The sequence below is a fragment of the Mobula hypostoma genome, chromosome 6, assembly GCF_963921235.1.
Source record: "Mobula hypostoma chromosome 6, sMobHyp1.1, whole genome shotgun sequence".
NCBI classification, from domain to species: domain Eukaryota; kingdom Metazoa; phylum Chordata; class Chondrichthyes; order Myliobatiformes; family Myliobatidae; genus Mobula; species Mobula hypostoma.
In genome coordinates this window covers 62,846,794-62,870,809 of record NC_086102.1, presented here as the reverse complement: position 1 = coordinate 62,870,809, position 24,016 = coordinate 62,846,794, and the positions used below count along the sequence as shown (strand labels likewise).

The 24,016-nt window shown below is 40.6% G+C and overlaps 1 protein-coding gene across 2 annotated transcripts in view; it reads right to left on the bottom strand.

Moving 5' to 3' along the window:
* Positions 1–20,354, bottom strand: part of LOC134348068 (interleukin-1 receptor accessory protein-like 1) — a 1,445,875-nt gene extending 1,425,521 nt beyond the window's left edge. For both annotated transcript variants that reach the window (XM_063050887.1, XM_063050888.1), the window contains exon 1: positions 19,012–20,354. The gene's annotated coding sequence lies outside the window, so the exon portion shown is untranslated. The remainder of the gene's footprint in view (positions 1–19,011) is intronic.
* Between the last annotated feature and the right edge of the window lie 3,662 nt (positions 20,355–24,016).

The following is a 24,016-nucleotide window of genomic DNA, read 5'->3' as shown; positions in this document are numbered from 1 at the left end:
CATACATGTATGCACGCGTGACGTGCACATACATGTATGCATGTGTGTACGTGCCGATTTTTTTTCTACAAATCGGTTTTTGGCAATTCTGTTCAGTGAAACTACACTGTACATACATTATTTCTACTTTATATAGGCTGTGTATTTATCATATCATTCCTGCTTCTACTATATGTTAGTGTTATTTTAGGTTTTATGTGTTATTTGGTATGATTTGGTAGGTTATTTTTTGGGTCTGGGAATGCTCAAAAATTTTTCCCATATAAATTAATGGTAATTGCTTCTGCGCTTTACACCATTTCGGCACAAAAGGTTTCATAGGAACACTCTACCTTAGCGAGGGAAATACGGGACAAGGGCGGTCCCGTATGGGACAAACCAATTTAGCTCAATATATACGGGATGTCCCGGCTAATATGGGACAGTTGGCAACCCTAGTGGGGGGGGGGGGTAATCACAACCGGAATATAGGTGATAAGTCAACTATAAGTCACTTATAAGTGGCTAATACACTCAATTTCGTTTCTAAAAGGATTTATCTATTGAATTTAATATTAAACACACAGTGAATATTTTCCTTGCATGAATATAGTGATAAGTCAATTATAAGTCACTTATAAGTCAATTGCATCATAACATTTTAAGTAACGTTTGGATATTAAACGCACAGTGCATATTTTCCTCGTATGAACATATAAAATCATTGCAACACACCAATATCGCTGAATCAATGGGAGCCCAGGGCTTGTTTTCCTGCAACAAGACGGTCCTATCGAGGGGTGATGGGAGACAGCGATACTCGAAGGGAGTTCCTTATGTCCAGTCTATTCCGCAATTTAGTTTTCGTTGCATTCATTGCAGAAAACCCTGCTTCGCAGAGATATGTTGGAAATGGAAGCAATGTTTTCAGTGCTTTCATGGCTATCTCAGGATACTTAGCCTTGACTTTGATCCAGAATGCCAGCAGAGATGTTATGTCAAACATACTTTTCAGCCCGGCGTCATTTGCAAGCTCGAGGAGTTGATCTTCTTCCCGAGCTGACATGGATGATGCGTGCGTAATGACCTCGTGTGCGTTCAAGTTCAACAGTGGACGTGACAGGGAATGAGGAAAGGTGCAGATGACTCATATCGCCAAATCATATCGTTTCCTCGCGGCCCGGTAGCACACACTATGCGGCCCGGTACTGGTCCACAGCCCGGTGGTTGGGGACCACTGAGAAAGATGATGCACAGGTGCATCAGCAAACAAGATGTAACAATGATCAAGGGCGGGGAAAGATGAGGACAAATGAAAAAAAGCTTGGTCAAGGGAGTGGGTATTCGTAAGTGTCTCTGAGGAAAGCCAAGAATGGCCACAGGCTTAGCAAGGGAACAAGTAAGGTTTGTGATTTAGCCATTTAAAAGTGTGATCATCAAGAATGGAATGTTTAAGATAGAGAGATACATGAGGAGACAGAACTGGGTTCGGTTTGTGGGACTGAAATTTCAAGATATTGATCAAGGACTGAAAAAAAGAAAGAATTTTAAAATCGAAGTCATCACTAGACCAAAACCTAATACAAGTCCTTAAAATTTCTATTAATGGTAAAGAACATTTTTTATGGTTTAGGATGCAGGCAGCATATTGTTTGATCTCAGGGTTATCCACGGTCAACTTCAGCAAGGCAGTGAGGAATGTTGTAAGATAATCAAAATTAAAGGTAAAAGTCAGATTAAAAGTAAAAGTTTCAGCATAAACGAGAGGAGCTGCAGTACATCACAGAGGTGGAAATGGACAATCTTGTTCACGGAGGGGTAAGTGCATAATTATATGATCTAATCACACATAGTTCAGTTCAACCACAGAGGGTCCAGGAAGCGTAATGGAGTTGTTGTGCATGGAACGGAATACAGTTCATTACAGTGACTGAACTGACATTCAACATTTAGTTGAGGGAAACCTCTGCGCACTTAAACTAGCTGTTGGTTACACAGGTCGGGCAACTTAAATAGTGTAAAGAAACTGTCTTCACCCATGTGAAGCCTTACGTTATGTATCAGTTGATGTTACTGCAGGTAGCTGATTAATGCAAAAGAGTAAACACAGGGCACCAAGTTGAAATCCTTAAAACCCCAGGGAGGTAAAAATAATGAAGAAAGGCTATTGCATGCATTCCCCTCATTGCAGCTGGTTATGCTCATAGCGACTGATAGGAAAGTATAGATAAACAACTTACAAGCTCACGAGTCACACAAAGACATATGAATGAAAATCACTTTAAAAGGGGGAAAATGCAATATTCCGAATTTACAGAAGAATGCTTTCGTACTGGAACAAATGGCATTTTTTTTGTCATTCCCAGGGAAATAGCATCAATTAAAAAGATGTCTTCCCTTTAACAAGTCCTGTAACTTGTGTAATAATTCTGTCAGCACGACAAGGTAATTGCTTCAAAACCATGTCCCTTGCCCAAACCACAGTTGTTACATTTGAAGAAATAAAACAATAGATAAATAATGTAGTCAGGCCAGCAACAAATGCAGAAGTTAAATTTTAAATTTAGCTCTATGGGAAAAAGCATATGTTAGATAATAACTAATTTTGTTAATCTCTTCTGTTCTCAGCTATCAACATCTTCATGCTGCAATAGGAAACTTGTATAAAACAGTAAAGAAAAAAAAAACATGAAGAGAATGGAATATAATCCAATATATTTTATCCTGCTAAGATTACATTTCCTCTTAAAATATGTAAATTAAGGCAGGTCCCATTGCACTTAAGTATTTAAGTAAATTTATAACCCACTGATATAATTGAAATGAATAGCCTAAGTTCTTCCTAAAAAAAAGTGACTTGGTTTTTCCAGTTACTTGGAATAGTTTGTTATTTTTAGAGATTAATATGTGTGCAAGGATTGGAAAGGCTTAGAGGGATATGGGTCAAACGCAGCCAAATGGGACCAGCTTAGATGGGCATCTTGATCCGTGTAGATAAGGTGGGGCAAAGAGCCACTATCAGTGCTCTATGATTCTGACTAATCCAGATAGTCATTAGAAAATGATATTAATGAATATGCACTAGGATACAGGAATAACATGTGAATGCGCTAGTTGGATGTAGGTGACTTTATCTGTTGTGACTGACAGCATTGTTTGATCAATTATATCCTCATGCAAGTGGTAATCAGAAAAACATGCAGTAACACATTGCTCTGGACAAATGTGCTCTGTTTGTTGCTGTATCATTGTAAACCATATACCGGACAACATTGCTGATAAGGCTGCAACTTCAATTATTTTTTTGGAGTAATACAGTAGATGGCACAACATTCAAAAATCAGTGATTCCCCCCCCCCCAAAACAAAAACACAATTGCAGTAATGAGGTTAAAACTGAATACCCAACTAATAACGTTGACAAGAACTGTTTAAAACTCTGACTGATGGGAGGAAAATGTTTTCTCCTATTAATCATTTCATCTCATTATGGCTTTTTGTCCAATTGCTCACTCTCACCTCAATTACAGTCATTTCTTCCAATCATTCATCTGATCATCACAATCTATGAAAGGTAACTTTGAATCCAATGATGGATTTCTCTATTAAGAACAACAAATAAATTCACTGTAACTTCACTATAATGCTGTATAACAGGGGTCCCCAGCCTTTTTTGCACCACGGACCGGTTTAATATTGACAATATTCTTGCGGACCAGCCGACTGGGAGTGGGGGTGGGGTGTTCAAGTAGGGTTAAACTCACCTCAACACGTCTTTTACAGTTAGGGTTGCCAACTTTCACACTCCTAAGTAAGAGATAAAAGGTCAAATACAGGACACTTGGGTTTACCCCGAGAACTGGTACTGGTCCGCGGCCCAGTGGTTGGGGACCACTGCTGTATAACATGCATAATTAATTCAATGCAGACTAATAGGAGTTTCTATAGAAGACAGTTGACAATATATAGTTCCATAAACATCACTCTTAAACATCAAGAGTCAAATAAGACACGTAAACTTAAATTATTGTTAAGCTGTCACATCCAAACAAGTGACCGCAAGGAATGGTTGAAATGTTTCAAATAACCATGCCTTAACTCCCAATTACAGTACATTTATTAATGTTCATTGTACCATTACTCTATGATAAAACAACACAGCATTGAACGTTCTTTTCCTTCTTATTTAAGCGGAGGGATTATTTCAAATGCAGTACATGCATAATGATAGTATGCCTGTTACATTCTTGAACTTTACATTGGGTTCTACGCAATTTCAGATAATCAAAGGACGCCCAATGTTCACAAGCATCACATCTCAGCGCCTAACTTCCATACCACTCATCCAGGCCCACCCAACACCAGCCTACTCTGGTAGATGAGTGGGCAGTTCATTGCTAGGATTGTGTCAGGTTCCCAGAGAGAAATACACAGGAGCAAGGTGGGGCCAGGTTTGTACCCAGTTCCTGACACAGCAACGCTGGCAGTAATACATCTCCATTTATAACTTTGTGCTGATTGCATTGGGACTCTTACTCCAGCAAATCCATCTTGTACACATGTAATGTACCAACGCAATACCTACTTGCCAAGGACTTTCCATGCCCCTCCTGGTTTTTCTAATTCCTTTCTTGAGTTCTTTATTAACTTAGTTATAATCCTCAAGTTCTCAGTTTGATTTTAGCTTCCTAAACCTTACATATGCTTCCTTTTTCTTCTTGACTAAATTCACCATCTCTCTTGAAATTGTCATCCTTGTCCTTCCTCCTTACTGGAATATGCCTGTTCTGTGCTCTCAGTAGCTGGTTTTTAATCCTCACTCACAAGATTCATACTTGTCCTAATCTATCGTTATCTTAAAACTTAAGGAATTGTGATCACTGTTCCTCAACTCTTCTCCCAATGAAAAGTCAGTCACCTCGGTAGGCTCATTACCCAACACCAATTCAACACCCTCCTCTTGAACTATCTACATCTGGATTTCAGCAACTCTCGTAGATGCACCAAACAAATTGTGCCCTACCTAAACCTTTTGGAAGTCCCTGTCTATATTAGCGAAGTCGAAGTCACTCACTACAGCAACTGTTGTTATTCCTACTTTCACTGATCAGCCTGCTCATCAGTCCCTGAATGTCCTAGTGGCTATTATGTGCAGGGTGGTGGGGTTAGGTCTGTAATATCATCCCACTGAAGTGATTGCACCTTTCTTACTTTTGATTTCTACCCATATTGACTTGGGATGAGCTCTCCTTTATGTCCATCGAGTGCAGTTGTGACATTGTTCCTGATTAAAAGTCCAACTTACCCCATGCCCCTTTTAACTCCTTCCCTATCTTCTTTAAAATATCAAAACCCTGGAACTCTGGTGTAACCTTTCATTGATTCTATCATGTTTACTAGACTTACTGTGTGTGCCCACAAGAAAATCAACCTCAGAGTTGTATATGGTGACATATACGTATGTACTTTGATAATAAATTTACTTTGAATTTTGATCTGTTCCTGTTCACCTTTCAAACAACTCTCTCTTATAGTCACAACAGAGTTCCTAAACTGAGTTCATCACCCATAGCCATAATATTCCGAGCAGATTAAAATATACAGACTTCAACACAATCATCCCATTCCCTTGCTCCTGTTTGCTCTTCCAGGTCATGACATCTACTTTCTTCTTAATCCCTTCTCTTTCTGACCTCCTGAGTAGTACTAGCAAACCTCCTGGCCAGGATAATCTGCCTCCTCCTGTTAAGTCATAGAGTCATAGTCATAGAAAAGTAGAAAACAGAAACAGGCCCTTTGGCCCATCTAGTCTGTGTTGAACTATTTAAACTGCCTACTCCCATCAACCTGCACAGGGACCACAGCCATCCATGTACCTATCCAAGCTTCTTTTAAACATTGAAATTGAGTTCACATGTACCACTTCTGCTGACACCTCGTTCCACTCTCTCATGACCCTCTGAATGAAATTTCCCCTTGTGTTCTCCTTAAATGTTTCATATTTCACCCTTGACCCATGACCTCCAGTTGTAGCTCCACCCAAACTCAGTGGGAAAAGCCTGTTTGGACCTACCTTCTCTATACCCCTCATAATTTTGTATACCTCTGTCAAATCTCCTCTCAATCATCTGCGTGCCAAGGAATAAAGTCCTAACTGGATTCAATCTTTCCCTATAACTTCGGTCCTCCAGAGCTGGCAATATCCTTGTAAATTTCCTCTTGTGCAGGTTACCCCTGCTCCAGAAGAGGATCTGATGATAAAAAGCTGAAATTTTGCACCTCAGTCTCTCATTCATCTATTCTATCTTTCAATTTCTTTCCTGACTAGCACATGGTGCCTGGATAATCCAGAGATTACTAACTAACAATTTGCAAATAGACTACTCTTAGGTCATATTAAGTGAAACACACCAGGACGTTCCATTAAGTGAAGCTCTCTAAAAGTGCAACAGCACTAATTCTGTATCTTGACCAGAACCTTAATATTTCTCATTACCCAGGGCTCCCTAAACTTGCCAGGTTTACTCTTCACCCATCTGTTTGAACTGTATTTAAATTGTTCATTAGAGATGCCTTAAAAAGGTGTTGAAAATCTCGTGACAACATGATGTGTTCAAAAGACAGTCAGGCTAGCCAAAGAGAATTGCTCCAAAATCTTCCAGCTGAGGGGTAATGGAACAGCCATGATAACAAGGCCTCCAGCTGTACCCATTTTGCACTAATGCCACCAACGTAGCATTTTTTCTTTTTTTTCCAGATCTAACAAAGAAATTCAATACAATACAATTCCAATCTTGGGCATCATTTTTATAAAACTGTTTTAACTCAAGAACAAGAACTTCTGGGCCTACAAGATTGAAAGATTAGTGTGGTGATAAGGATCACCTCAGAGGTGGGGAAACACTGAGCCCCTATGCTTGAACCACTGAATACATCCAGTGTTTTTTGCTTCTGTTACAAGCCAAACAAATATAAATCTTAGTTTCTAATCATATTTAAATGTTTACAGTGTAAACAAATTGTTAAAAATAAACTAATATTGCATTTTTTTTTAAAAAGCAACTGATACTTTCAGGAGGATATCTCTGTGACAAGTGAAATAACTGAATACACTTAAATACCTGCTTCCTCGTTTAGTCCCTGTGGCTGTCTTGGCTTATCTGGCATGGTTCCCTATCCTGTTCACTTTCTGTGGCTTACCACTGCTCATCTAATTCCATCCATCAGCTTTTGATAAAGTGCTGCATCACATTGTTTTTGTAAGCAGCAGTACATTCAGAAACAGAATCAGGTTTATTATCCACTGGCATGTGACGTGAAATTTGTTAACTTAGCAGCAGCAGTTCAAAACAATACATAATCTAGCAGAGAGAGAGAGAAAAAAAATAAATTAAATAAAACATAATAAACAAACAAGTAAATCAATTATGTGTATTGAATAGATTATTTAAAAAATGTGCAAAAACAGAAACACTGTACAGTATATTAAAAAAGTGAGGTAGTGTCCATTTAGGAATCGGATGGCAGAGGGTAAGAAGCTGTTCCTGAAGCACGGAGTGTGTGCCTTCAGGCTTCTGTATCTCCTAAAAGGGCATGCCCTGGGTGCTGGAGGTCTTTAATAATGGACGCTGCCTTTCTGAGACACCGCTTCCTAAAGATGTCCTGTAGGCTAGTACCCAACCTTCAACTAAACACATCAAAATAAAAAGTACTTAGAGCATTACTCCAATCTTCAAAATATTAGGAATCTTTATTCAATTCATGTTTACTATTAAGCTGTGCTGGAAGAAATCACAGCTTGGATTTGGTAGTGATAGCAAGACATCCTCAGTCATTATTGCACATTGTACTGTAATAGCACTTATTCCCAAGGAGCATCACTGCCCATTTCATTTACTGTGCCACATTTTATCATCTTCCCTCAGTTCTGGTAATGTTATGACAATTTGCTATTATTATTTTCAGTAAACAACTCAACTTGTTGAAATTTCATTAATTTTTCCAACTTTGCATTTTTTCCTAAAGAAAATTTAAAAATCGAATGTTAAAGGTCCCTTATGAACATTTTACACGAAGAGCATAAACCTAAACATTTTAAAATGGAAAAGGTCCCCACATTTTACCAATCCTGCTCCATTGTTTATTAATAATAGTATTTCCATCACAATTCCCACTGCCTTGGGAATGCAGCTATCATCATCAAGGATGCCTACTACCCACTGTCATTCATACAGAAGCTTGAAAGCATGCACCACCAGACTCGAGCCAGCTTCTGTCCCACTGTAATCAGAGACTTCTCATACACTAACTTGATACCCCAATCATAACTTTTTTTTCCATTTCACTTTCTCAGTAACTGCAATACTATATTCTGCATTGTTTTCCTTTCACTACCTTGGTGTAATTATGCATGGCATGGTCTGTCTGGATGGCACATAAAACAAAAGCTTTTTACTGTGACAATAATACACCAATAACAATCACCAGCCGCAGGAAATGGATCCCAAAACATTGCTGGTAGATTCATCACTGGGTGCTGTTTGATATTAAATAATGAATAAAATCTTGTCCAGAAGTACTCTATTATGAGATGGAGTCAATTATTCCAACACTTGATTTGTTTTCCTCTTACTTCTCACTGCTTGTCGAGTACGCTATTCTAAAAGTTAAGCTGCAAGGAATGTGGACCATTGATTTAAAAACATTCAAATCCCACTTTGGCAGCTAGGGATTGGGGAGGGGTTAAATTTATGTAATTAATCTGGAAGTAAAAACTTGTTTTAGTGTAAGAAATGGAACTATGAGATTGTTTTAAAGATACATTTGATTCACACACTCCTTATAGAAATAAATCTGCTATTTTTCACCTAATCAAGCCTAAATGTGATTAGTCCCACCATTAAGATTAACTTTAAAGTACTCCAGTTAGAGATGGCCATTGCAACATTTATAGTCCAACTATGCCTACATCTTGTGTACAAATAAATGGAAACAAAAATATTTGTTTTAAATCATCATATTGCATTAGCCATGATCAATGCTAGAAGCTTCAATAACCACATTAACCCACTGTGCACACTGGGTGCAGGCAATTAAAATGCAGTTTTGCTGCACCTCGTGTTGCTAATCAACCATTTTAACTCCTTTGATCTGGGCCATACAGGAGCCAATGTAATGTCATAAGAACATGTTTATAACCAGTTTATCAAGTGGCAGAAGTAAAAGAAGTGTTGTTCCTTGCTCTTCCCCTTCTTAGATTAGATTAGATTCAACTTTATTGTCATTGTGCCAAGTACAGATACAAAGCCAATAAAATGCAGTTAGCATCTAACCAGAAATGCAAAGAATAGCGTTATTTACAAAATAACTACAAATAAAAAGTAAGTGCTACAGCACACAAATATAAAAGTACAGAGACAGTACAATATGGGTGCAATACTGCTTAGCGCTGTGATGTGAGGTTCAGCAGGGTCACAGCCTCAGGGAAGAAGTTCTTCCTGAGCTTGCTGGTGCAGGAGCAGAGGCTCCTGTAGCCCCTACTGGACGGGAGGAGAGTAAAATGTCCATGGTAGGGTGAGATGCATCCTTGATAATGCTTTTCGCCCTGCCCAGGCAGCAAAGCACAATGTTCACTCTCCCTCCACCCCTATCTCTGAGACATCCCAGTTTTGAACACTGTTCCGTGAGATCTCCTGCAGTGGTCTTCTACCACCCAAAAATTACAGAGTTGCCTGCTGGCATCCCTTTCATTAGTGACTGCTGTAGATGGGATGTGGTCTCTGCAAGTTTAGATACTTCCATGAAATTGAAGTAGATTGGGCCTTCCATAAAACATACATTGCATGTAGTCAGGAATAGCCAACATCAAAATTGACACAGTTTGCTTGTTAACTAACAGCATGTGAAATAAAACTCAGTTTAATATATTTTTTTTACAATCTTTTTAAGATTCCTTTTTAAGTATCTTTTACCTTGCAACTCATAGTGGCTGTCCTATAAACAGCTACGAACAAATTCCAAGAAAATCTTGGGTTGGATTCTACAGTTTCTTAAATAAGTTTTCTAATATGTTAGTGCTAAGCATGCTTTGACATTAAAAATGGAAAAAAATATATGAAAAATTAAAATCACGCAAAAGACTCATATTCCCAAATGTGCAATTCTGTTGTCAGCAAGCAGTGCAAAATTACTGTATAAAAATATGAAGGGTAATTACAGTAATTAAATATACTGAACTTAAGAAAAACATGTCAAATGTGACAAAATTATTCATTTGCTACTTGAAGAAACATGACTAGATCCATGGTCTCTGCTGCTCCTTCTCCTGGGTGTGAATTTAAACAATTGAAAAGGTAGTCAGGATTGTTCATTCTTTCCTGTGGGGAAGTGGGTGGCTCATTTTCTCATAATATACCACAAATTCAACATATCAGGAATTATGTGCATGAACTTGCATTCTGTCTGGAGCTTCATACTCCACAATACCCACACGTGCATTTTAATAGTCATGCAGACTGCTCATAACCAGATAAATAATGTCACACTTTCACAGGTATTACATCTCTCCGTATAATATACAACACATGCAGCTTGCCCAAAAAGTTTGTTGGAACCCAAACTTACATTAGGCATGCATGCAAGATCTAGTGATATCCCTGGTTAGGGTCATTAGTCTAATGGAATAAATTAGTTTTGTACACAGTATAAACTTCCAGGTAACTTTTATGTAATCAAATTTACCCACATTTTCATGATCTAACCCAATTAGACTGGAGTTTGAACCTCCTCTCATATTCTGATTTCCCAATCTTTCTCAACAAATATCCTCTAAAGTTCTATAGCTTCTGGAAGTATTGTCCAGATTGGAGAATGGCCTTTGTAAGCCCACTGTTTAGGAAAGGAAGAACAAAGAAAATGGGAGGGTGGGGGCGCCTGCGAAAGTCAAGTGGGTAGTCTGACATTGCTAGAGAAAATCTGTTATAAGTATTAACAATCAACACCTGGGGGAAAAATGACAGATTTGAGCAGAGCCCGTGTGAGCTTATGAATGAACGATCGTGTTTGATTAAGTTGCAGGAGTCTATGGAAAATATGGCTGGCAGAATAGATTACAGGAAATAATTGAATATGTAGTTTGATTTTTCAGGAGGCATTAGATAAAGTCCTGCACAGGAGGTTGATCAACAAAGTCAAACACGTGAAAGTGGGCAATTTTATTTTATTAACATGGATTGGGAATAGATAGATAGAAAGATACCAGATAGAAAGGAATGAATGGAAATAAAAAGATTCACATTGGCTAGTGGAAAACTGCATGTATCAATGAGCCCCACCTTTTCACTACTGACAGCAAGAATTTGACTGGGGGGACCAAATTTTGCATATAACATTTAGATTATGAGGACAGCAGCCCTCTTTTATTGTCATTTAGTAATGCCTGCATTAAGAAATGATACAATATTCCTCCGGTGTGATAACACAGAAACACAGGACAGACCAAGACTGAAAAACTAACAAAAACCATATAATTATAACATATAGTTACAACAGTGCAACAATACCATAACTTGATGGAGAACAGGCCATGGTCACAGTAAAAAGGTTCAAAGTCTCTTGAAAGTCCCACATCTCATGCAGATGGGAGAAGGAAGAAAACTCTCCCTGCCATGCCCGACCACAGTCCGACTCTGAGCCGTCCGAAAACTTCGAGCCTCTGATCAGCGCTCCGACACCGAGTACCGAGCACCATCTCTATCCGAGTGCTTTGACCCCAGCCTCGGTCGCCAGCAGCAGGTGAAGTCGGGGATTTTGAGGCCTTCGCTCCGGAGATGCTCGATCGCACAGTAGCAGCGGTAGCGAACCGGCCATTTCAGAAGTTTTCTCCAGATGGTCCTCCACGCTTCTCACGTCTGTCTCCATCAAATTAGAACTGTGCACGGCCTCCTACTTACAAATATGATATAATTTCACCGGAGAGCTGCGCGTGCTGCGTCGTGCGTAGCCATCTTCTCCTCCCACCTTTGGGATAAATATGTTACTTGGGCAGGAAAATTCAAGGGGGTATGGTCAAAACATAGTCATGGACATGACAATAAAATATTATGTGGATAACTATTATAAGGGAATCATATGCACATAATAAAAAAGACTATTTATCAAATGATGAGACATTGTGCCTAGTATGCTTGTACCAAAGTCACCAAATGCAAATGTGTAAGTGCAGTGATTGAGGACAGCAAATCATATGTTGGCCCTCATTGTGAGAGAACCTGAAGAATTTTTACAATTGTATAGGAACTTGGTGAGCTGGCACCCGGATATGGCGGCAGTAATTTTGTTTCTTTGTGTAGCAAAGGGTAAACTTGTCACAACACAGTGCTGCAGAGGATCACTAAGCTGATTCGGGGGCTGGCAGGCATGTCATACACGATGAGATTATGTACACAAAGACTGTTCTCTAGTTTTAAGAATGCAAGTACGCATTAGAAACACCTGAATTTCTTTGAAATGTTTAGTTTCTATATGCAGGGAGGACGTTCAGGCTGAGAACTGATGCCGCAGTCTCAGAATAAGAGTTAGGCCACTGAGAACCTCTGAGAAAATTTCTGCAGATTCAATGCTGTACAGCAGTGAAGTTCCATTGTAGTGTTCAGTTAAATTAAATGAACAGATGGACAGATTTCCAGACATTAATGGTGCAATGATGGAAATTGGCATCAAGGTATATCAGCCATACACCTGATGAATCATGGATCAGGGCCAAATGGTCTATTCCTGCACTCAGTTTTTAATCTTCTTAAGACCATCTAGATCGTTCAACCTGGGAAATAAGCCTGAGTTCTATGTTCCACAAATCTTGATGAACCATGCCAACTCCTATTTCAAATTAATGCACCTTGCTTTTATGCACTCAAGACCAGCACAAGTCATTTCTATTACAACGTTCATGTGATTCTAATATACAAACCTTTGTACTTTATAACAGAATAGATATTTCAATAATCTACTGAATACTACATCATGACTACAGTATTTACAATTCATCAAGTCATGATGCTGATCAGCTGGTTTTTGTCAGGTAAATGAAAGATACATTTACACTTTCTTCAGGAGGTATTTAAATAGAGCTGCAGTTTGAAAAAAGTCAGAATGAGATCATGTTGTTCTCAATATGCAAACACAGCCATAAACAGAGGCTTGCAAGCATAGGTGGGAATAGAGTGAATGTTACAAACAGCACAGGATAGCACTGGAATTTAGAAGAATGCGTTGGGATGTCATTGAAGCCTATCACATGTTGAAAGGGCTACATAAAGTGAATATGGAGAGGGTGTTTTCTTTGGTGGGGGTATCCAGAACTAGACAGCAGAGTCTCAAAATTGAAGGGTGACCTTACAGAACGGAAATAAGGAGGATTTTTTTTTTAGCCAAAGAGTGGTGAATGTGTGAATGCTCTGCTGCAGACTGGTGGAGGCCAAGTCCGTGGGTATATTCAAAGTGGAAGTTGATAGATTCTTGATTGGTCAGGGCATCAAGGGATATGGTGGGTGGGAAGTATATGGGGTTGAATGGGATCCAAGATCAGCCATGATGAAATGGCAGAGTGGATTCGATGTGCTGAGTGGCCTAATTCTGCTCCTACATCTTGTAGTCTTATTTCAGTCAAAACACCATAATAATACTTTAAAACAGACTTTTCAATGCTTGAAAAGACAGTTTACTCATTGGCTGTCACTTCAACTAACATCAAGCCTCCTGGAAGTATTTCTAGCTACCCCTTTGCAATACATACCAAAAAGCAATAAAATTCACTGTCTTGGAACCCATGTCCATAAAGATGCATTGTGCAATATGAACTCTGGCTCTGGTGGGCAAGTCAAGATGGGTAAACAAATCCCAGAAGCACTTTTGGGACCCTTTTTGAAGGGCACTGTTTCTCAAAATTAATTGATATTCTGTTATCTAACAATTTTCTAACCATATGATTATAATCATATCTTTGCACACTGCTAACTTTGAACACAATCCATGATGGAATATTATTCTCCATTTGAAACAGAATGTTTTTTTTACCTCCAGTTCTGGTCCTGCTAATAATATTTGTTCATTAGTGTTATCAATGTCTGTATCAAAACATCATGTCTTCCACTGGCATTACTGCAATTTCCATGGTTTTGAATGCATTTACTGACTTCTTTAGAGCATTTCCTGTCTTTTCCCCCAGTGGCTGCATTTTTTTGTCAAGTTTTCCTTTATTCCCATTGTATACTACACCTTGGATTAAAAAATATAAGACCTTTATTAGATGTTTCAGAATCCTCAGAGCAATTATGTCCACATTTATGTATTCTGTTTTAACCATTCTGTCTTTGAGAACACAGATGTCATGTCAGGTCCAGCTAATCCAAAGACAGTCATGGAAGAGCAAGACTGTAATTATTTGTCTTTGCCTGAAAAACACAAGCTTCCTCCTTGAAGACGGTTTCAATACAAGAGACATGTATGAATACATTCCAACCAACTTTAGTATCTTCTATATTTTGCATCCAATTATCACTGCATTTCCCCCCCAAAAAATTACAAATTCTTAAATTCTAATAAGCTAAACAAGTTCTGTCAGCCTGCTCCACTATATTTTGTAAAAGCTGACATCTTATACAGCTTCTTGCCTTCTACCAATATCCCAAGATTCTCTTAAATGCCCAAAACATTGTTTCATAAACCATATGCAGTGTTCAAACATGCATCTAATTGATTAAAGAAACTCATATCTATTTTTGTTTTGCTTTCAGTCCATGTTCTTTCATTTGTGGAAATATCCCATTATACTTAATTTCTTTGACAGCATCCTCTATGATCATTTTTTACTCATTAGCAAATGACAGACAGCATTTGAAGGCAATGGAACCAACGATCATTTCAGTTTATTCACAAAAATGTTATTGATGATGTGTCAACAAAAAAATAGATAAATAACTTTATAGTAATATTTCCCTGAAATTTCACACATTTTATTTTTGTTTTAATATAACTTACCCTCTATAAAAAGAGAAACAATGAACCAGATTGGCCAATTACATTAGGATTACTAAAAGTCAGTTGCCTCTAAAAATAACAAAATGAAAGATTAAAATATATTTGTTATGATTCAAATAAAAGACTAGATGATTTTGAGTCAGAGCAATACATCACAGATACAGGTCCTTGGGTCTAATGAGTGCACGACAACCATCTGCCCACGCATCTAGTCAAATTTCCCACGTATGGGTCATATCCAAGCCCTGTCCCTGCATGTAGAATATAAATGTAAGGATGTAATGTTAAGACATTATAAAATACTGCTGAGGCCTCACTTGGAGTATTATGAGCAGTTCTGGGCTCCTCTCTTAGCAAGGATATGCTGAAACTGGAGAGGGTTCAAATGAGGTTCACGAAAATGATTCCACAATTGAATGGCTTATATGAAAAGCATTTGATGGCTCTGGGTTTGTATTTACTAGAATTTGGAAGAATGAGGAGTGACCTCATTGAAAAGCATCAAATGGTGAGAGGCTTTGATTGAGTGGATGTGGAGATGATGTTCCCTGTGGAGGGAGAGTCGAAGACCAGAGAACACAGCCTCAGAATAGAGGGGCATCCTTTTAGAATGGAGATGAAGTGTAATTTCTTTAAGAGAGTGGAGAATGTGTGGAATTCTTAGCCACAGGCAGCTGTGGAAGCCAATTCCTTATGTATATTTAAGGCACAGATTGATAGATTCTTGATTGGTCAGGGCATGAAGGGATTTGGGGGAGAAAGCAGGAAATTGGGACCGAGAGGAAAATTGGATCAGCCATGACAGAGCAGACTATGGGCGAAATGGCCGAACTCTGTCCCTCTATCTTGTGGTCTTGTGTACCTACCCAAGAGGTTCTTAAATTATACTATTACATCTGCCTCAAACACTTCCTCTAGCAATTCATATACTCGCTGTCTTTGGCATGAAGTATGCTTGTTCTCTGCGTGAATTAATTTTCCAAATGCTACAGTTTTCTTTCACATCCAGGTAAGTGGGATTTAGTAGGTTTGGCCATTAAAATGCATACTGTAAATTGTAGGTGGCATGAGGGGGAGGGTTTAAATCAATGAGGATGTGGAGAGAATAGGTTAAGGGAATATCAGTCTGGTAATGAGATTGTTCTGTATTCTCAGTGGGTTAAATGCCCTCCTTCTATGTCAAAAGGAATATATGGAAACTATATGCTACTTATGTTCTGCCTGATCTACTGACTCACTGTTTTGGGTAACTATTGACCTGATTATTGATGTTACAGATGTCCAAAACCCTATTAACATCAAATAGTGACAAAACCCATAACCAGAACACTGGATTTACATGAGCAGCTTTCCTATAGGTCAGCAGCCCATACAAAACTAGGCCTTTGTATCTGCCTGGCAACATGAGGGCTATTCTGAACCACAACAAAACTTTGACCCAATAAATAAAAGCCAAGATATAAACTATTTCGTTTCCAGTTTGTATCTGAATGGCAGCATTCAAAGCTCCTGTGCGGCAGTTTGGAATCCAGTGCCTCCAGACAATGCCAGTGGCAGCAGAATACTGGCGATGCTGACAAACTGAAATTAAAGTACAGAATGTTCAAAAATACTCATCCTGTCAACCAACAGCTTCGGAGGAGGGAAAATACAAAGGTTAAGGTCAGCGTTGAAACTAATTTTTTCTCTCTCCACAGATGCAGCGCGAGCCGGAGTGCATTTGTTACAATTCTCGTGGGCTGGCGGACGATCAACAATGTGGCACTTGTTCAGTATACAAGGAAGGTGCAGAGTAGCGTCCAGAAAATTGCCCCAGATGGCAAAAATGACTCGAGCAAGTGCGGAGAGGGTTGAAAGGTCAGACGGAGCCGCATTCCGAAGCATATTTCCCATCCAACGCCTTTACAGAATCGGAGCGCCCTCTATTTGCCTTGCAATGACTTCAAACAAAAACCAATTCTTAATTGGATGCAAAAGATCGTATTCTATAACCCGCCCACCGCGCAGGATACAAGGTGAATCTTATACCAGACTCGGAAAGGGGGCTTCCTTTTGCACGGAGATTACAACTAAAGGAAAATGTAACGGAAAATCATTCCTCGGCACTGAGGTTGCCAAGATCGGCGAGGCTTACCCTTTTGGAAGCAAGGAGAGACACTGGAGTCGGCAGATTTACCGCAGCTTTCCGGGTGCCGACTTCAAAGCAAAACGCTGAAACGGGCGCCGCAATGTCTTTTTTGAATCGGTTCTAGCAACACCAGTGAGAAAAAGTTATCTGGATTTTCAATACCCGGAGCCCGACCCATGGGGAAAATAACTGGAAAATCTACTTAAACCAAAGCCTCTTGAGCGGTTGCTTTCGTAAAGAGCCAAGGATACAGTAATAACCGGTGCCGCGGATTCTCCATTCCCTCGCCATCCCTCTCATGTCTCTCAATTTACTTCCATCCATCCCTTCCTACCACAGTAATAAAACACGTTTCTATTCCCGAGATACTTCGCTAAACATGTGCTCTCCCACCGCCTCCCTTCACGAAGCAGTGCCCACTTCGGGTAACCTAAGATTAATACCAAAGCCGTGTAATTAGCCAGATGCCTCACTCCGCCAGATCGAAATCAGCTACGATAAATTGCAGGAATAACATGAGCAGTGGTGTTCAAACCTCGCACAGCTGCTTCCCAAGTAGTTGTTGCTGAATTGGTTAGAAAGCTCGCTGCTAACGAGCACTGGGAACGGCTATTCCTGATAGCCTAAGAAAACCATTCTACTCTATAGTTGGTTCACATATTACCAGATGACAATTGGAAGTGAACCACGCCGAGAACTCGTTTCGCTGTCCTTTGCATGTGGGTGGAAAAGTTTTCCCCACTGTAATACTTGCCCGCATATCTGCTGCCACTGATGATAATTTCTCAAAATCAGTTCGTTCTCATGTTAAACTTTTGAACTTCAGAGTAGCGAAAGGCTGCTATCAAGCCCTGCCGTTCCAAGATGCGTGGATTTCTTCAAATTCAATTTGTTTTGAGTTCATAATTAAATGAGGAAAATATTTTGTAAATCGTTGCCGAGAAACTAACAATTTGGAAAAAGCTTTTCACTCTTTTGGAAAACGCAGCCCGGATATTTAGTGACACTGAAAAAAAATCATATGGTGAAGTTTGGCGGTATCGACTGGCTGAAGTGAAAGTGTAGCCAATTATTAATTGGTATTGTAGTGCGGGGAGTCCATCTTTAAGTAGTCTGCCAGTAGACTTGCTGCAGTTTCAAATCCAATGCCAAAAATAATTCGCGAAGAGCACCTCCGTTTATTGGCCGTCTCTTAATTTCTTCCACAGAACCTGCAGATAAGCTTAAATGTACATTTCCTTTACAACAGGGTATAGCTTTATTTGACTTTTTCATTCCGCCGAAAAGCGGTACATTGTTCTTTAAGAAAAACCCCTCATTCCAGAAACTACACTGATTTGTTGCCTTGCTGAGAACGATGCATTTGGATGTTAGAACGCCTTATAGCTAAACATTTAACAACAAAAAATTAGTTCGGCGTTCGCGCCCACAGCAGAAACCCCAACCATGAGTGGCTCGGAATCGAGGCAGTGGGGAATGAAATGTACAATTCACATTACTGAGAGAATTTCACTGAACGGCTGGTAGTAAGGTGATGTTTGTTCACGGTGAATATTTTGCCTAATCCGTATAGTATACAAAACATTCGCATTGTATTTCGAAGTGAGTAGGTGGTCTAATATCATAAAATTAAAGACAACTAACACACATACAGCCACGTTCGTCCGTCCACTGCGAACTTTACGACAATCTTAAAGCAAGCTCTGGCCACAGGCAGCACATAACAGTACAGTATAGCACAACGTCTGCAGTAACTTACAGTAGGGGCAACTGCAATATCGTGCGATAGTCTAAAAGCTGGCTACTGGGTGGGTGCATCTACGACAAAATGTGTGGGACCTTATGCAATAGGTGTGAATTAAGTCTTACCTAAAAACCTAGTGAAATGCTGCGCTGGTCCCGATGTCAGTAAATGATACCTTTGAGCATTCCAGCGCCTCTCAAACCCCGTTCCTTAAAATACCGAGAAGCCCCTTCACAAACGAGCCAGATTCATCGCCAGGCAGATACTTCCACAGGCACTTGCTTTCCCCCTCTTGAGATCACAGGCGTATGTGTCCTAGAAGTGCCCAGTTTAGTCGCAGTCAGCGCGACCCAAGTGTTGGGAAGAGATGGACTGCGAGGACAGTGACAGACTTACAGAGACAAGTCCGCAAGCTCTATGACAGGGCGTCGCGACGGCAGAAGGGAAGGTGCATTCTCCTTTCCGACCATCCCATGGTACGACTTCACGCTTCAAAACCACAAAAAACGGAGTGAATAAAATATGTATATACACATGTACACTGCAAAAGCAGACTCCGTATTCTCCGCTCCCACTACAGCGGGAATACACCGTGATCGGCGGTGCAACAGTGTCTCCCAGGTCCTTACACCCGTCGCTGCTCAATAATCCCAATTTTCAAGGAAACGGGCAGCAGCTGCCAAATGTGCAACCGTTGATTAATCACCAACGTCGTTCTGAGTTGCAGAGCAAAAGAAGAAATCCTACATTTTAATAGCGGTCCCGGTATAGAACTCCGGTTTAATGATAAAATGCTTCCAGCTACTGCACGTTAACTGCCGCCCATTGGAGGTTCCGGAGGCCAATGACGCCGAGCACCGTTCAGTACAGCTCCAATAAACTGAAGAGTCGTCGGGCGAATCTCACCGAGCCTTGAATGGAGAGGCTGCTCACCAGACAATAAGTGCACTCTTAATTCTTTGACTAGGTTCTTTTCAACACATTTTTAAATAACCACTCCTGTCCACCTCTCTACCTCCTCATACAGCGGGGTCGCCACAGCGTGAAGTCCCTAGGAAAAGTTTGCTCGCGGCTGCAGATGAACCAAGAGGCCGCTATAGACCGAAAATAAATGCGATCAGAATTTCGATGAAGAGGCATTCACGAGATGAAAGGGCTCTCAGTGGGGAAATCCGTTCTGTTTACAGACTCTGCCACAGAGGCGCAGTCTGTGAAGGGAGAGCGAGTCGTCAAAACCTGCCACTCATTACAGGAGGTAAATGTAAAGGAGGCTGCAGCCAATGTTCCATGCAAACGACGCCAGCTTCATCTACGTGCATTTTATGTCGTGTATAGGGAAGATACGATTGTCCATTTTCATATTCATAATTCACCAAGCGAAGGCTAAATCAACACTCTAGGGAGGTGATATTAAAATATTAGTTGATGTGGCATTCTCTGACAAACTAAACCTGTCATTTTATGTCATGACCCGGTGCCCCTGTAAACAGGCGAATAAATTAATGGATAATTGAACCCCAGTGATTATTTGTATCTTTTTTTTTCTGTTCTAACTAAGTAGAACTGCCAACAATATAGGCAATGATACAATTAAAGATCCTTGGGTTTTAGGTGTCAGCAGCAAATAAACGGCGGGGATCCGAGCGCGTGCCTGGTGACCTTTCCAGCAGAAATTACCCGCGCACAATCGCCTCCTTTTAATTTAACTTTTGATCAACTTTAATCTGTAGGGAAATGTAAAATATTACTAATTCTTGTAACTCAGAGCGGGATTTTCCAGTCAGTCTGATGACCTTTCAGTGGCATCCTTTTCCAAGGCGGTGCTAATTAAGCAAACAAGGTAAAATTATTTAAATTGATGGGTTTATGACAGTTTCGCAACGTATGCAGTGAAATGTTTTGCAGGACGGCGGGGGGTTCATCGTCAGGCGTGGATTCAGGTAGTCTGGCAGGAATGAAGAATCGGTATCTTGCCAAGTGTGGGATGTTGAAAAGACAATCTCACGGGGGTGGGGTTGTGGTTTCGCATCATCCCCCTTCCTGAGATTTGCACAATTAACAGAGAAACAAGTGGAATTTAGCAGGAAATCGGCGCATGGTTACCTTGGGAAAATGCCAGTCGGAGAAGTAACTGGTATCTGCAAAGAGCCAACAGCACCATGTTAATAGTGGGACTCGCAGGGTTGCTTGCACATTTGGAGTTAATATGCTGTAACCTGTGCATGATTTTTTTTTTGCTTGGGGAGTTTGGATCGGGGATATGGAAAGAGGGAATGACAAGAGGTTAAAATACAGCCAGCCCATTTCGAGGGGCCTTTAGAGACTTTTTAAAAGTTGTTTCCTTCCACTATGGCAATTATCCTAATTTAAATTACACTGTAGACGGAGCGCTTTTTATCTCCAGTTATTTCAGTGTGATGTGCATGAAAGCAGTGACTGGTTGAAGTCCTGATGAAGGGCTCGGCCCGAAATGTCGAATGTACTCTTTTCCATAGATGTTGCTTGGCCTGTTGAGTTCCTCCAGTATTTGTGTGTGTGTGTTGGTTGGATTTCCAGCATCTGCAGATTTTCTCTAATTTGGGAATGTAGGTCTTCAGCAGCTTGGTTGAAGCCACAACAGTCACAGAGCGCTACAACACAGAAACAGCCCATGTAGTCCTTGTCGGTCTAGTTCTCTGCCTGTACACATCTACCCGCACCCGGGACACAGGCTTCCATACCTCTTACTCACGTACCTATCCAAACACCTTTTAAGTGTTACAATTGAACCCGCTTCCACCACCTCGACTTGAGCTCGTTCCACACTCGCACCACCCTCTGAGGGAAGAAGTTAGCCCTCAGATTCCCCTTAGGTATTGAACCCTCCCCCCTGAACCTACAGACCTCTATTATCACCCAGCCTGAGGGGGTGCAGGGAAGCCTGCACGTATTCACCTTATCCATACTCATCAGAATTGTGTATACTTCATAAGATCTTCCCTGAAAATAAAGTCCTAACCTATTCAACCTATCCCTATAACTCAGGACCTGGAGTCTTTTAATTTTTTGTGTCAGATACAAGGCGTAGATGGCGGGGGAAGAAAAGATAGTATTCTTAAGGTTTCATATGAAGTGTCGATATGATCCTTGCGTGAACTAAGGACTTTGTAGTTTAATGACATTTTGTGTTTTTAATGTATTCATGTTAATTGAATAATGCATCTCACCAAAGAGATATAAAATATTTGCTAATGTTTAAAAATATTACAATTTGTTTAAACAATAATTCTCAAAACCTCAAGACTTTCCAACTATGCAATCTAAGAAAACCTGAAGAGTGAGGTTGAACAATTTTCCATTGGGTTATTTTAATTTGAGAGAAGGCAAGTATTTTCATATAAATGCAAGTGCTGTGATGCTTAGATGGTCATGGTCCAGTCCGTGATGTCCGCGTTCCAGTTCACGGTCCAGTCCATTGATCCTTGTTCCGGGTTTTCCTGTTTTCTCTCTTGTTCTGTTGGATGCCTTAATTGAGGCACCTGATTCTCATTTCAGGCCAGCACATAAATACCTCTGCAAACCAGGGCTTGTTTGCTGGCCTGTTCCCTTCCCCTCCCCATCTGAATCCTCAGCAGTTTCCCTCGTCAAGTATCCTCGGCAGTGGCCTCATCAAGTAGCCTTGGCAGTGACCTCAGCAAGTATCCTTGGCAAATATCCTCAGCAGTCATCCTGGCCCTGCGTCCTAAAAAGGGTCCCGGCCCTGTGTCCTGGAAAGCATCCCAGCTCTGCGTCCTAGAAGGGTCCCGGTGGCTCCAAGCCCAAGTAGGAGTCCTGGCTCCATACCCTAGAGCCTATCCCAGCCAAGTCCAAGAGCTGAGCCAAATCTAGTTCAAGCCACGTCCTGTGGTGGAGATTTCTCGTCCTGTGCTGGATATTCCTCACCCAGCCTGGTGCTGGAGTTCCCTTGTCCTGCCCTGGAGTACCTCATCCAGTTCAGGCATCCCTCGTCCAAGCCATGTCCAAGAACCTTGTCTAGACCAAGCCACATCCTAGAAACTCGTCCTGTCCAAAGTCAAGGCTTTGTGTTCTCATCCTGTCCATGTGCCTCGTCCTGTGCAGGAGTTCCACGTCCAGTCCTGTAGCCACATCTTGTCCTCGCCTAGATCCAGGGTCTGAGCCCAAGTCAAGACCCAGGTTCTGGGTCCCTGTCCAGTCTCTGGCTCGGAGTCCTAGCCCAGGCCCTGAATCCTAGTCTCATCCAGGGCCTGTGTCAATGTCCAGCATCATTTCTTCCCTTGCTTTCTTGACAAACCTAGTCCTGTTCCTAGTACTTCAGTGTCTGTGTCTTGCTTTTGGGTCCGCTCCCTATGCCCCCCCCCCATGTGACATAGACATTTTTCTGACACTTATGATTATTTCTGGATCTGTGCTTATGGATTGATTGACATGCTCTTGGAGAATGCTGAGGAGAACTCCCTTCACAAGACAGGCAGTCTCAGAGCTGGACCTAATGTTGCACAATGACCTGCAGAAAACCATGAGACCAAGGATGGTTGTTCTCAGGAAATGCTCCTGACCCAGATCCCTGCTAGTATTGCTAGTGCTTTTCAGGTACAAACAAGTTAAGTACACGAGTGCTGCACTTCTAAATATGAACCTCTCACCAATTTTCCGTTTGATTGGAATAGATTTGGCGACTTCATTAGCTGTGAAATTTCTTTAAGATACAAGAGAGTAAAGTAGAATCTATATTGTCATCTGCATCTCTTGCCCTAGAGCTCTCTAGGACAGGAATGGTTTGTATTTAGTGTACAGGTAGAAAACACTAGAGTAAAATCAGTTATGTAAGGTTTGAGTAGTCAGGGTTTCTTTTTTTCATTATATTGCAATTAACATTAATTGATGTGAAATGCAAAGCCCTTGTGTCTGATTAATTACATAGATTCACTATTAAATATAATGTTAAACCATGACTGTTGGCTTCATTGTTGCACCCAAGATCCTGGGATGTTCAGAAGTATATGCATTTTTAAAGAAAGAAAGCACAGTGCTCTTTCAAAGAAAATGTACTTAGATAAAGCAAATCTATTTGTTTTTGGAGGAATGATAACATTAAGATGAGCATAAGGAGGTAAGAGTAAATACCTGACT